The sequence below is a fragment of the Eulemur rufifrons genome, chromosome 7, assembly GCF_041146395.1.
Source record: "Eulemur rufifrons isolate Redbay chromosome 7, OSU_ERuf_1, whole genome shotgun sequence".
NCBI classification, from domain to species: Eukaryota; Metazoa; Chordata; class Mammalia; order Primates; family Lemuridae; genus Eulemur; species Eulemur rufifrons.
Window position 1 is genome coordinate 273681395 of NC_090989.1, and position 13992 is coordinate 273695386.

Genomic DNA, 13992 nt, shown 5'->3' on the forward strand with positions numbered 1-13992 from the left:
CATACATACAGCCTTTGTTCATTTTTAAAAGACCCATTTGTAATTATTTTAAAATCATTATTTAAATTTAAATAAGACAAATTATATTACTATATTTCCCCCAAACATTTACTGAACAATGTCCCAGTGCTGGTAGGGAACGGGCAAATGGAGATGCATAAGATCTAGTCTGTATCATCCAGTATTCACAACCTACTGGGCAGGTGAATGGGTGTGGAGAAAGACATACAAACAGTTTGAGTTTCATCTGAAAGAGTCTAAAGTGGAAGCATTTATTCAGCAAATATTTATTTAGTGTCCACTATGCACCAGGCACTGTGAAAAATGTCCGGAAGTCAGTCCCACGGAACTTAAGTGCTAATGGGAATTTATAAAAACAGATGTGGCCAAACCAGGAAGCGTGAATTAATTTTACCTTGAGGGATCAGGAATGGAGAAGGTAGCTTTCAAGCTCAGCTTCAAGGGAGAAGTAGAATTTCAACAGTTGGAGAAGGTAGAAAAAGGACATTTTATGTTCAGAAACCGGCTTGAGCTAAGGCACGGGGGAGTGACAGTTCGAGGACATGCTGGGGGAGCTGGGAAAAGCCTGCGGCCAGAGGCAGATTATGAAAGGGGGACAGTGGCAGGAAATGATGGTGGAGGGGCTCCTGGGGGCAGATTTCAAAAGGTCTTGAATGCCACGTATGACAGAGATATTTACTGTTCACCGAATATCCGTCTACTTTCCACATTTCCCACTCTGCTTGCCATTGGAGGGAACCACATGACTGGTTTCACCAGTGGGCTGTAAGCAGAAGTCATATAGGTCAGCTCTGGGCTAAAGCATGGAGAGCAAGTGTGATTTCTCCCTTAGCTTCCCTGCCTTGCTGTAGTGACCAAGGAGCCCCCACGTTCCAAGTGCAGCTCCAAGATGGTGGCCTCCATCAGTCTACAGCCCATGAGTGATTATGTGGAGCAAATGAGCAAGAAATAAGCTTTTGTCGTATTAAGACACTAGGATTTGGGGGATTAATTTGTTACTGTGATCTAACATAGCCTATCCTGATGGATACACCAGGCTAAGAAATTTTGAATTTACCCTGGAGGTAGAGAGTAGCTTGTCTTCATCAGTCTGGGCTGCTGTAGACTGGGTAGCTTAGAACCAATAGAAATTTATTTATCACAGTTCTGGAGGCTGGAAGTCTGAGATCAGGGCACCAGCATGGCTGGGCTCTGATGAGGGCCCTCTTCTGGGTTGCAGACTGCCAAATTCTCTTCGCAGCCTCATATAGTGGAAACAGAGCGAGCTAGCACTCTGCCCTCTTCTTACAAGGGCACGAATCCCATTCATAAAGCTCCACCTTCATGACTGATTCCCTCGCAAAGGCCCCACTTCCGGATACCATCACATTGACCTTAGGGTTTCAGCGTATGAATTTGGGGCACACACATTCAGTCCATTGCATAGGACTTTGATAGGTTTTAAGCAGGTAACATTGTCAGATGTGTCAGACAGCTGACATCCAGATTGTTCCTATCCACTTGCAACAGTGGTGTCATTAATCATCGTCCGATTTCAGGAGAGTATGAGCTTGTTCAGTTCAGCTCCTACTTTTCCTGTTACCCCTCCCTGCTCCCCACCAAGTGCAGATGTCCTGAGCTTTCTTGTTACCACTCCACTGTGCCGAAGGCCCCATTTCTCTGCTTTGGGCATATAGCTTTTGTACCTGGAGCATTATGTAGGTGTCTGCCACCTGGAGTAATGGACAGGTCCATGTTGAAGTTGTATGGTACAAATGAGCATCTCTTCAGCTTGGCAGGCATCCGGGCAGTTATCAGGGCTAGCGGGGTGACACATTCACCAGCTGCCCACAGTGGGACAATGTGCATAGGTGAGTTTGGTGCAGGCACAGGAGGTTCTCTCTCTGGTCACGGCTGAGAGATCTATGACAATGACTCAGGTCTCATTCTGCTCTTTGGTGCTCAATGGCTCCCGAAGCCCTTCTTTGCTAGTTCCTTCCACTCACCTGTCTCAAGTGAACTTCAAGTCCTCCTCCTTTTTGGTAAATGGCCCCAGATCCACTCCCAGGCTGGCAGGGCACTTGGGGTAACCCCCCCTTCACTTTCTTCTCCTCCCTCTATCCCCTGACTTCCTTATAATTTTGAGAAAACCCTTCTTTTTCCTTTTGTGGCTTCCTCAGTAGTACTTCCTTCTTTCTCTCTACTAGTTCCCCTGGGCTCCAGCTCTTTAGCAGAAAATTTGATGACCTATAAAATCTGGAATCTGAATCATCAGCCATGAAAACAAATCAACCAAAAAAAGGGGGAAAAATTTCCTTTTCGTTAAGGGGGTGCTCAGCACTCAAACTGCGTGATGTGGGAGGGCAGAAGTGGCAGGTAGGCACAGAAAGGGAGGCAACTGCGAAAGAGTTCAGCTTTGGTACTAAAACAGTTTTAGTTTCACAGCCTGCTGCACGCACAACAGCAAGACTCTCGCTCCACACAAAACAGGATCACTTGCTCTAAAGGCCTTCGGCTTTCTACCTTGTGTGGGGAGCACTCTCAGCCCTGGGTTCCATTCTTATTTAGATCTAAGTTCTTTCTCCTTCCTTTTCTCTCCCTCTTGTTCCCAGGGCCCCAGACTCCTGTCTCCTGGGTCCACAACACAGGAGGTAAAGAATTATTTAAAATCAGAACTACCTCTTCACCTAATGAGGTCATCCTTCACTTTATGAGGATTTTAACCTCTCCCCTCCAGACTGGGCTCTCTGGGCTTTGACTTTGCACAACCAAAAGAACTTTAGAAGGCTTTTCTCCCCAACACAAGAGGAACTTTTTTCCCAAAGATGAATTTTTCTGCCACCTCTTGTAGCAACAAGCACACATAGCAATATTTTTTGTCCCTACAACCTGTTTGATCTCTATTATAATTTTAATAGATAACACATATGCATAGTTTAAAATTCAAAAGCAACAAAAGAATATACACAGAAAAATCTCCTTTGACCCCACCTGCCAGCCACCTAGTACTCTTCTCAGAGATGACCAATGTTACCAGTTTCTTATGTATCCTTCCAAAGTATTTTATGTAGGTATGAGCAACTACATATATCTGTTCTTTCCCTTCTTCCTCCTCCTCTTCCTCTTCCTCCTCTTCTTCTTCCTCTTCCTTTTCCTTTTCCTCTTCCTCTACCTTTCTTAAGGAACTGATGTTTATTTTCCTTCAACTTTATCTCCACCTTGCTTAGGAGCCTGTGGAGGAACAGCGTAAGACCACTCAGGGGCTGTTCCAACCCATTCGGCGGCCTGAGCAGTGGCAGCTGCAGACCAGGCTTCCGTGGCCGGCTGAGCGCTCCAGGCTTCAGTGGGGAGCTGCTGAGCAGGCACAGACACACCCGTGCGCCTTCAGACCAGTCTGCGGTCTCAGGTTGAGTGGCAGTGACCTCAGGAGCTGGAGCAGTCCCTTCACCCTGAAATTCCTCCTTGGTTACAGCTTTCTCAGCAGCAGCCTGCTCTTCCTTTTCAATCGGTTCAGGATCTCTGTAGGAGTAGCGGTCAGGCACGAGCTCCCATGGTGCTCACGGGAGGTGGTGCCACGCACAGCAGAACTTCCAGGGCCAGCATCCACCACATCAGACCCACTGAGTGAGCTCCCTGTTCCTTTATCATTGCACAGGATGTCCACACAATGCAGAGGAGAATCTGTGTGACACAGAGCAAAGGGAGGCAGGTAACATAAGACGCCTCTGTGAGAGGCTGGTGGTCAGCCCTGGGGTCAGTGACCACCAGCACATGCCGCTCCCGGAAGGCTGCCTGGATGTGGTTAGTGAAGGTTCCAGGAGTGAAGCAGCCAGCAACAGGAGTAGCTCCAGTGGAGCAGCAAACTTTAGCACAGCTTGCTGGCCAGTATTCCTGGAGGATATGACACAGACGTATGACGTAGATGCCATCATTTTTCCTTCTGTAGATGTACGGTTCCATCTGGAAGTCAAGGTTGGTGCCACCTAAGTGGGTTCCCTACTGCAAGAAATTTGAGGACATCCTCCTCCTTCATTTGCAGGACGTCAGGGCTCTGGACATTGTGAAAACTTCCCTTTAAGTTATATTGTTAACGTTTCCCTTTAACAACGCCGTATGGACCCCTCTTTGGGTAGCACAGAAAGGCTTCCTGTTTTGTTTTTAAAACACATGCTCGTACCCCATACACATTGCTTTGCACCTTGTTTTTCACTTAAAGCTATATATAGCTTGGGGCTGGGCATGGTGGCTCACACCTGTAATCCCAGCACTTTGGGAGGTTGAGGTGGGAGGATCACTTGAGGTCAAGAATTCGAGACCAGCCTGGGCAACACAGTGAGACCCCCATCTCTACAAAAATTTTTAAAAATAGCTACTCAGCAGGCTCAGGGCAGGGAGATCTCTTGAGCCTAGAAGTTTGATCAAGGCTGCAGTGAACTATAATCATGACACTGCACTCCAGCCTGAGCAACAAAGTGAAAAACAAAACTATATATAGCTTGGGAATAGCCCCATTTTACTACATAAATATTTTCCCCATCCTTTGTTTATAATCAAATGGTATTCCAGTATATGCGTGTATCATGGTTTATTTGCATAATCCCCTATTGGAGGATATCTAGGTGATTTCCATTTTTTTGCTACTACAAGCAATGCTTAATAACTTGTAAATATGCCCTGTTGCACATGTTTGGGTATATCTGCAGAAAAAAATTCCTGGAGGTAGAATTGCTGGATCAGAGAGAATAGGTTTTCTCATTGTCCTTTTTTGTCTTCTGCCAGTTTACTCTCCCTAGCAGCCATTAAGAAATTCTTTTCTCCCCCTGCACAGTGCTTTACGTGTATTTTTAGAAAAATCCTTCTGGGGCCATGTGGGAATTGATTGGAGGGAGAGGATCTGGAGAGACCAATGAGAGGGGTGGTATGTTCTAGGTAAAGTGTGGCTAGTGGAGATTCACTCTTTTTGGGGGTCAAAGAAGGCTTTTTGAAGGCTTTTGAATTGGGTCTTGAAAAATCAGGAGGTCGCTAAGCAGAAGCAGGAGGGGGGCCAATGTGGCCGTGCTGGCCCTTCTTGAGAGTTTAATCTGAAGGGAGAATTTTTTGACAGGAAAAAAGTTGTATGCCTGAGGATGTACCTATGAGAGCAAGGAACAGAAAGAAAATGTGATGTATATACGGAATACTATTCAGCCATAAAAAAGCATGAAATCCTGTCATTTGCAACAACATGGATGGAACTGGAGGTCATTACATTAAGTGAAATAGGCCAGGCAAAAAAAAAAAACAACAAAACAAATATTGTGTGTTCCCCACTCATATACGGGAGCTAAAAAATTGATCTCTTGGAGGTAGAGAGAATGGTGGTTACAGAGGCTGGTAGGGGAGTAGGGGTATGAAGAGAGGTTGGTTAAGGGGTACAAAAATACAGTTAGGTAGAAGGAATCAGTTCTAGTTTTCAATAGTATGTAGGGAAATTATAGTTAACAATAATTTATTGTATATTTCAAAATAGATAGAAGAGAAGATTTGTAATGTTCCCAACACAAAGAAAACATAAATGTTTGAGGTGATGGATACCCCAATTACCCTGATTTGATCATTACACATTGTATGCCTGTATCAAAATATCATCTGTACCCCTAATATATACAATTATTATATATCAATTAAAGAAAGAATAACAAACAGGAAGTCATTTGATAAAGGTTAAGTAAGCATGATATATAAACTCGATGGAAAAGGATAGTATAATAATAATAACAATAATAATAATAGCAGCTACCATTTATTAAGAGCTAGCTACTATGTGTCAGGCACCAGGTTAAATATTACACACGTATTTTTAAAACCCATTTAATATGTATACCAACTCTCTGCATAAGGCACTATAATTTCCAGTTTGCAAATGAGAAAACTGAGGACCAAAAATGATAAGTAAACTTAACTTCCCAAAGATGACATCATAAGGAATTTCCAGAGCCAGGATTCCAAAAATGTGTGTGACCCCCAAAGCCTGTACTCTCACTCACTAGAACAGGCCCTTCCATTAGCTGATTGAACTCCTGAGAGCTCTGGGGGAGGTGTCCTTGGAGAAGAAGTGATTACAGGTGAGAAAACCAAGGCTCAGGAGGTTAAATCAGTGGTCTCTAACCTTTTAGGCACCAGAGACCGGATTCATGGTTTCATGGAAGACAATTTTTCCACTGACCGGAGAGGGGAGGGAGCAGCGCTCAGGCGGTGCTGCAGCAATGGGGAGCGGCTGCAAGTACAGAGGAAGCTTCTCTTGCTCGCTGCTCACCTCCTGCTGAGCAGCCCAGTTCCTAACAGGTCATGGACTGGTACCAGTCTGTGGCCTGGGGGTTGGGGACCTCAGGGTTAAGTGACTTGTTCAGAGAAAATATGAAGAGCATATTGCAACATAGAAAAACGTTCACTTAATAATGTAATGAGGAAAAAAAAGCTGTGTGTAATTGTTTAAATGTGATGATCACAGCTATGTAAAAATAGAAATATCTGTGGGTGTGCTGACTACTGATACAGAATATTCTAGGGCAGTCCTCGGTTTAAAGTTTCTGAATGTTGTCAGTCCTAAATCAGGCTGTGCTCTGATTTTAGGAAACTTGGGGAAATATGGCTACTTTACTTAAAGCAAAAGACTATGTTGAAGACATTTAAGCAGTTACTACATTTTTAAAAATATGAAACTTGGAAAAACTAAGGGGTGATATCTGATACAAATCTAGAAGGTTAAGGACGGAGACATTTTGAGAAGGTATCTTAGCCTTACTAATTAGTGTAAATTGATATGCATGTCTTGCCTATTCATTAAAAGGCTACTCCAGTGATTGGATTTCTGTGGTGATTGTTTTTTAAAGGTTAGCCTTGACCGATTCTAAGTTTTTTCCTCCACCAGTACAAGTTAGCAGAATCAAGAAAGGAACCTTATATTTATTTCAAACAGCGAAAGTAGCAGATATCAATTGGCTGTTCCAGAAAGGTTATTTGGGTTTCCTTTACTTGATCATTTGCTCATCCTGCCTTCGTATTAGTTCTCTCTATTCATTTTATTCCTCCATCTATCCGCCCATTCATTCAACATTTGCTCATCTTCTGCTGTGTACCAGGTCCTGCGTTGGGTACCGGGGGCTGTGACAGTGAGGAAGACTTGGTCCCTGCCCACGAGAGGGTCACTGGTAGAGCTGGAAACATACACGATGATTATGACACAGTGTGCTAAGTGCCATTTCAATTCCATTCAGTAGGTGTGTTTGGAAGGTCTGCTCTGTCCAGGGTACTGTGCTGGGCACTGTCCTAGGCGTAGAGAATGACATCTGTGGCCCTGCCCTCAGGGAGTTCACAGCCTATGGGGGAGACAGTAAACAAGCCAGTAACTAAACCATTACAAATAACCATCACTTGGAAGGGAATTAGGGGGAGTTTTGGGATGAACAACAGGCCACGGGGCCCATTTCAGTAGAATGGCCCAGGCAGTGCCATGACAGAGGCGTGCCCAGGGGACTGTGGGATTGTGCCACTAACACAATACATTCTGAAGGGTCAGGGAAGGCTCTCCAAGGAGGGTCCCTCAAACTGAATCTGAAAAGTTAGGGAAGAGTTCAAAAGGGAAAATATCAAGATGGGCAGTCCCAAGAAAGAGAACTGGGGTACAAAGCCTTGAAAGTGTTGGGTGACAGAAAACATGACCAGCAGGTGATTTGGTGGCATAGGGTACAGGTTCAGGTGGCGAGGGGACAAGATGAGGGTGGAGGGACAAAGCAAGGCCAGATCGTGTGTGGCTACCAATGCCAGGGTAAAGCGGCTTGCGATTTGTCTGGATGGTGATAAAATGCAGAGGTTACCGACCCACTGCCCTCGCCACAGCAGGTCCCCAGAGCTGCATGGGTCTAACAGAGCCAGACTGCATCAGTCGTATTTCATAGTATGATCGAGTTGTTTACTTCAAAAGAGATGTCACAGGTTGCCACTGAAGATTTAACTGCTTTTCTTTTTCAGCTGTAGGAAAAACAGGCTTGAAAGTCCTCTTGGGGTGCTCTACCTTCCACTGCCTAAAGGCTGCTCCCTCATCCCTAAAGGGGGACATAATGGGCATCTGGAGACAAGAAAGAGAGCGGTCAGAGTCCCCAGGGGGCAGATATACAAGCAAATTTTGATGCAGGGTTCATAGCTGGCTGGGACCTTGGAGAAGTGCTGGGTGAGAAACAGAGCAGGGGTCTGGGCTAAGCAGAGAGGGAGCTGGACAGCTCCCTGAGACCCCTGGTGCCCGCCCAGGGACCTGGATCTGCAGGGTCATCTGTCTGAGGTCAAGATCAAGGCAGCAAGCTGTGCGCCAGGGAGAAAGCAAACCTCCAGATCGCCTGCTTGGTGTGGGTGGTGAGCTGGGGCTGCTTCAGCTTCAGAGTTTGGGGACCATTCAGGAGAGGAGGAAAGCTCCGTCAGGGAAACACTGGGCTCCTCACTGATCAGGTTTGGGTTTCTCAAGTCAGTGGTTTAGGTTTGAGAAAAAATGAGATGAAGCAATTGTGTTTGCACCATGAGTTTTTGAAGACACCCTTACAAATTACACATGTAAAATAAAACAACCTAGAGTGACTCCACCTAAGAGCTAAGGTTTTGAAGGATGGTTTAATGGATCTCACGGGACAAATGCTCTCCGGCTGTCCTTGGGACAGGAAGCCTGTGCTGTGGCCAGGGCAGCGTAACCAGGGTTGAGGAAAACTCCCAGTTTTATGAGCCATACAGACTCTCTCTTGGAGGTAGTTACTGCTATTGTCCCATTTTGCAGATGAAACAATGGAGGCTCAGAGGAGTGAGTGACTTGCTCAGGGTCATTTGCAAGGTAAAGGTAGGACAGGGAGTGGAACTTGGGTGTCCTAATTCCCTGGGCCAACCTCCTAGGACTCCAACAAAGTGCTGCTACTGCTGGAGACAGGGGAGAAAGACGAGAAAAACAGGAAAAAGAAACAGAGAAGCGTGGCAGAGTAGGGAGAAGGGAAAGGAGGAGGGATGTAGAGGAGGGATGAGGAAAGTGGAGGAGGGAGATCAACTTTTGACTAAAACCTTAATCCAATCATCAGCTGTGGGTTTTTCTTCTTTTTTTAGTTTCTCCAAGTGCCAAAGAAGGTAATGCGCTGCTGGCCTGATTGTGTTTCAGCTCCAAGACAGCACAACGTTTGAAAAGCCCATTGTTCCGTGTTGTGATAATATAACTCTCTGTAAATGGCACAGTCCAGTGTACAAAGTCCCGCCCCTCCCACCCCACTGGTGACCTGCGGGGACAGCTGAATGCCTTCTGGTCCGCTGAGCCCAGAAGAGTGGGGCTGGGCTTTCAGAAACAGCTGGGCTGATTCATGCAGAACAAAAGCCAGCTCTTCCTGCTAAATCCCTGGCAGGCACGGGCTGGGAGGCCAGTGGGCCCCTGTGCCCCTCCGCGGGAATCGTCTTGACCCAGCTCTGCCAGTGTCAGTCTCCTGCGTGAGAGCCCTCGGCAGCTTCCCACTGCCCAGTCCCTTCGGCCTGGCATGCTCCCAGCCCCCACGCGGGAGGCAGTGGTTTGGAGGGAAATCTGGGTTCTAGTCCCAGCTCTGCCATTTCCCAGCTATGAAACGTAAACAAGTGACTTTGCCTTGCTCAGCCTCAGTTGCTCCATCTGGGAACTGGGTGTGAGAGTAGCTCCAACCTGAGAAATCTGTTGTGGGGGTTGAAGGGCAAACTTCAAGGTTGTCAGGCACTCGTGGATGCTGCTGTCCTGTTTTGTGTAAACCTGATTCATCTTGCTGTCTGCCTTGGTCTTCCACAGCTCCCTTCATCCTCGTACCTTGCACCCCAGACACGCTGGCACAAGCTCACTCACCTTAGACACCTCTGTGCCTTTACCTAGTGGGTTCCCATAAAGATACCAGCTACTGTTGACAGAGCCCGTTCTACGTCCCAGACCTTAACATGGATAATTTCACTGAATTTCCTCACAACTCTTTGTGTGGACACTATTGTCAGGTGAGGAAACCAAGGCACAGAGAGGTTGAGTGACTCGGGGGTCCTGTCCTCCAAGGCCAATAAGTACAAAAACAGCACTGCCTCAAAGACTTCATGGTGTGTACATGTTTAAGGTATTTTATGAATTACTTTTTATTTCTAAAGCATAGCAGTTTGCAATCTTTCTTAGAATAGTTCTGTTTCTTAAACAACTCCAAATACCTTCCATCCAAAGAAACTGTGAGTTGTAATTAAGCATTATATGTAAGTGTACAGAGAAGCGTCTAACATCAGACCCTAAAATTGTCAAGATGAAATTAAATAATTCCTGACCCTGAATAGGAGGTGTGGAGAAGCCCTTACCTTTCTTTCACTTCGGCTGCAGAAAGAATCAGGGCTTTGGAGGCAGACCTGGATTCAAATCTTAGTTCTATCACTCATCCAGCTGTAGAAGCTTAAGCAGGTTACATCTCCTCTCTAAGCCTGTTTCCTTATTAGTAAAATTGAAGACAAGAAGACCTAACTTGGAGGGGAGTTCTAAGGCTTAATTAAAATAATAAAATGGCATATATTTTTTTTTTTTTTTTTGAGACAGAGTCTCGATTTGTTGCCCGGGCTAGAGTGAGTGCCGTGGCGTCAGTCTAGCTCACAGCAACCTCAAACTCCTGGACTTAAGCGATCCTCCTGCCTCAGCCTCCCGAGTAGCTGGGACTACGGGCATGCGCCACCATGCCCGGCTAATTTTTTGTATATATATATTTTAGTTGTCCATATAATTTCTTTCTATTTTTAGTAGAGACGGGGTCTCACTCTTGCTCAGGCTGGTCTCGAACTCCTGACCTAGAGCGATCCACCCGCCTCGGCCTCCCAGAGTGCTAGGATTACAGGCGTGAGCCACCGCGCCCGGCCGGCATATGTTAATAGTAAGCACTCAGAATGCAGAAGTTACAATTATGCTTTTAGTTGTTATTATCAATGCCACTGTCGTAGCACCAGCTGTGTATAGCTGCGGGGACAATGACAGGCCTGGCAGAAGGAGGGACAGTCTCTGGGCACTTTTGCTCTTTCCTTGAAAATCTAACCTGGGAGGCGGGCAGGCTGGGAACTCCTCTGCTGCGTGACAGAGTCAGTGACCCTTGCTGCCGCTCATGCTGTTGGGCATCTTACTGGCATTTATGGGGCTTACAGACTCGTGCCTGCTAGGGCTCCAACAGCGTGTCAGTCCATCAGCTGGGTGTTTTAGGACGGAGCTGACAGTGCTTGCACGGAACTCATAGTTTTAATTTCTCATTAAAATAACGGGACAAACACCTTCCTGCCCAGAGCGTTCAGAAAATGTCTGGATTGGCAGCTCTTGGAATTCAAAGGACAACCTTCTCCAGTCTTCCTGTCGTGTCCCAAATCACTCTGTCTGACCAAACTTATCTCTGGTCACTTTCCTCATTCACTAATTAATTAATCCAATAAAAATTTGCTAAACATCTGCTCTGTGCCAAGCACTATTCGACACTGGGGTTATAACAGAAAACCGAGCAAACGCACTTACTCTTTCCACTGAGCTCCCAGTCTAATGAGAGACACACATTAACAGACAATCTGAAAGCAGAGTTGAACAAGGGTGGGGGGAAACCCAGGGTATGGGGCAGTGGTGTGCTGGTAAATGCTAAACAGGCTCTGGGGGGAGGGGGAAGGGAAGCCCTGATTTATAGCCTTTGCTAATTTCCATGGTGTAAATATTCCCACTGTGGCTGGTTTCAGGCTACCAGCATGATGTCACTGAATGTGGAGTTGAGACGTGCAATAAATAGCACACAGCTATATAGTATTTCTACCATATGGGCGAACAGCTAAAATAACCTTAAGAGCATTCATAATAGTGAAGTATAGTCAAATAATTAGGAAGTAATAAGTTTTGAGAATTTATTACCTTTATAATGTATTTAACTATAAGTTTATATAAATTGTTATTGAAGGCTGTGCTTAACAGCTGGCTATAAGAATTCATGGAAATTTAACAACCAGCTCCTGCGAGCTAATTTGGGCAAATAGCAGCCTGGGGCAAGAGACAGCCTCTTTCCTTTCTTCCAGTTCTGCCTCCCTCCAGCCTCCACACCTTCGCTTATTCTGTGCCCTCGCAGAAGCTGCTGTTCCCTGCCTCAACTCCATTCTGATTCTTTCCATCCTTTCAAGGCCGACTGAGTCCTTCTGCCTAGTGACGTTGTCTCTCTGCCACGCTTCCCCTCCCCTGTCCCACGGGAACTGCGCCCTCCATGCCCAGGCCACAGTGGGAGCAACGTGTTTGTGTGGTGACCCTGCCACTCTGGCTAGAGTTCATTGGATAAAGGGTAGGAATCTGACCCAAGTTAGGATGTGGACCACAAACCAAGATTCCAGCTTGCTGCTGGTAAAAGCCATTTTCTAGAAAGGAGAAGGAGACATGCTGGTGTGATTGAGGCAGAGGAATGAAGCAGATGGGCAGAGATGAAAGATGGGGAGAGGGCGCTTTCTGGGTCCCCTTTAGTGCTCAGGCTGTGCTTGGGTTTGACACTGAGGTCCCATGGGATATTGCAGGATCTCCTGCGAGCACTCCCTCAAGCCATCCCTGGCACAAAATCCCCATCTCATCCTCTGCTTCTAGGAACTTACTATAAGGCATTCAGTGCTCAACAAATACTCATCCTGAAGTATTTCTGAAGCTAGCTCCGGAAAAGGTCTGCAACCAAAAGAGCCCCACTGATCCTGAGGTCCTCCTTAGCCAGCCCAGCTTCTCCACACCCATCTAGTCACTTAACAAGGCTCATGTCTTTCTCTATGAACATGATGGAAGATGGCCACCTCAAAATGGCGGCCTTGGAGATTATTAGTCCTCACAGGCCCAGTGAATTAACCACGACTATCATGTGCCAAGCTCCAACTCCAAATCCTGAAAGTCCAGCTTCATTCCCGTGTCTACTGCTAATGCTGCCATCTGTGTTGTGAAGGGAGGGCTATGGCACAAGGGTGCCAAGTGAGGGCCAACCTGTGCGTGTGGGAAGAGGCATCCTGAGAGGAGGGAGCGAGCACCCTCAGATTGTCCACTGCATGGCCTATGTGTGGCCTTGGTTTCTCCCCATCCTCACTCCAAGTTCTCCCATCCGAGGAGATCTACATTAGCGACACATGCACTCTGAGGTGAGGAGCCAGGGCAAATTGGTCTCACTGATGCCTAGATTCACGGGGAAGAGAAGTACAAAAGAGTCTAGAGAGGAATGAGGACAGGACACTAAGGCAAAGGGAACTCCCAGGCACCCACACAAGGCAGACTTGACCCTGGGGGGGTCTGAAAGGGCAGGCCAAGACAGATCCTGCCCAGCTGTAGAATATACATGTTGATGCATGAAGCGAAGCACTAGGAACTTGCTTGGCCCTCTGATAAAGTATTGGTCATCCTCATTATTATTTTGACCATTTCTGGTGATAGCTGTGTCTATGTGACTTTGCAGCCACCAGATGGAACAATCACAGGGCTATGGGTGCAAGCCCCTTTGCTCTCTCAGCCTCAGTTTCCCCATCTTTAAAATAAAGGGTTGCAGCAGATGTTCTCCAATGTTTCCTCTGGTTCTGTGGAGACACAGATCCAGACGTCCACCTCCCTTTGTCAGAGAAAAGTTGCTGGGGTTGGAAATGACATGTTAGATAATTCCAGGGTCTGTGTATGCTGGGGCTTGTAATCAAAGAGCTTGGAGCCAAACAGCCTGTGTTTCTGCCTTGCTCCCCACCGGCCGTACCGTGGGCCACAGACAGCTCTGGAAAAAGCAGAGAGTGGCAGAGAATGGGTGCGAGCCTCACTGGGGGTGGGGGGTGAACACCTTGCTTCTGTTCTCTGAGAAAGTGGAACTGGGCAGAGTTTCCCAAGCCAGGAAGGGTGGCAGAGTGTGACTCAGGACATTGAGCAAAGAAGCGGAGGCTGAGGACTCAGGCATAGAGGACCGGACTGTACAGTACCACTTGTGTGACCTCCAG

General features: G+C 46.7%; 1 pseudogene; it reads right to left on the reverse strand.

Moving 5' to 3' along the window:
• Window positions 1-3192: 3192 nt before the first annotated feature.
• On the reverse strand, window positions 3193-9787 carry LOC138386001 (small ribosomal subunit protein uS2-like; annotated as a pseudogene).
• Window positions 9788-13992: the final 4205 nt, after the last annotated feature.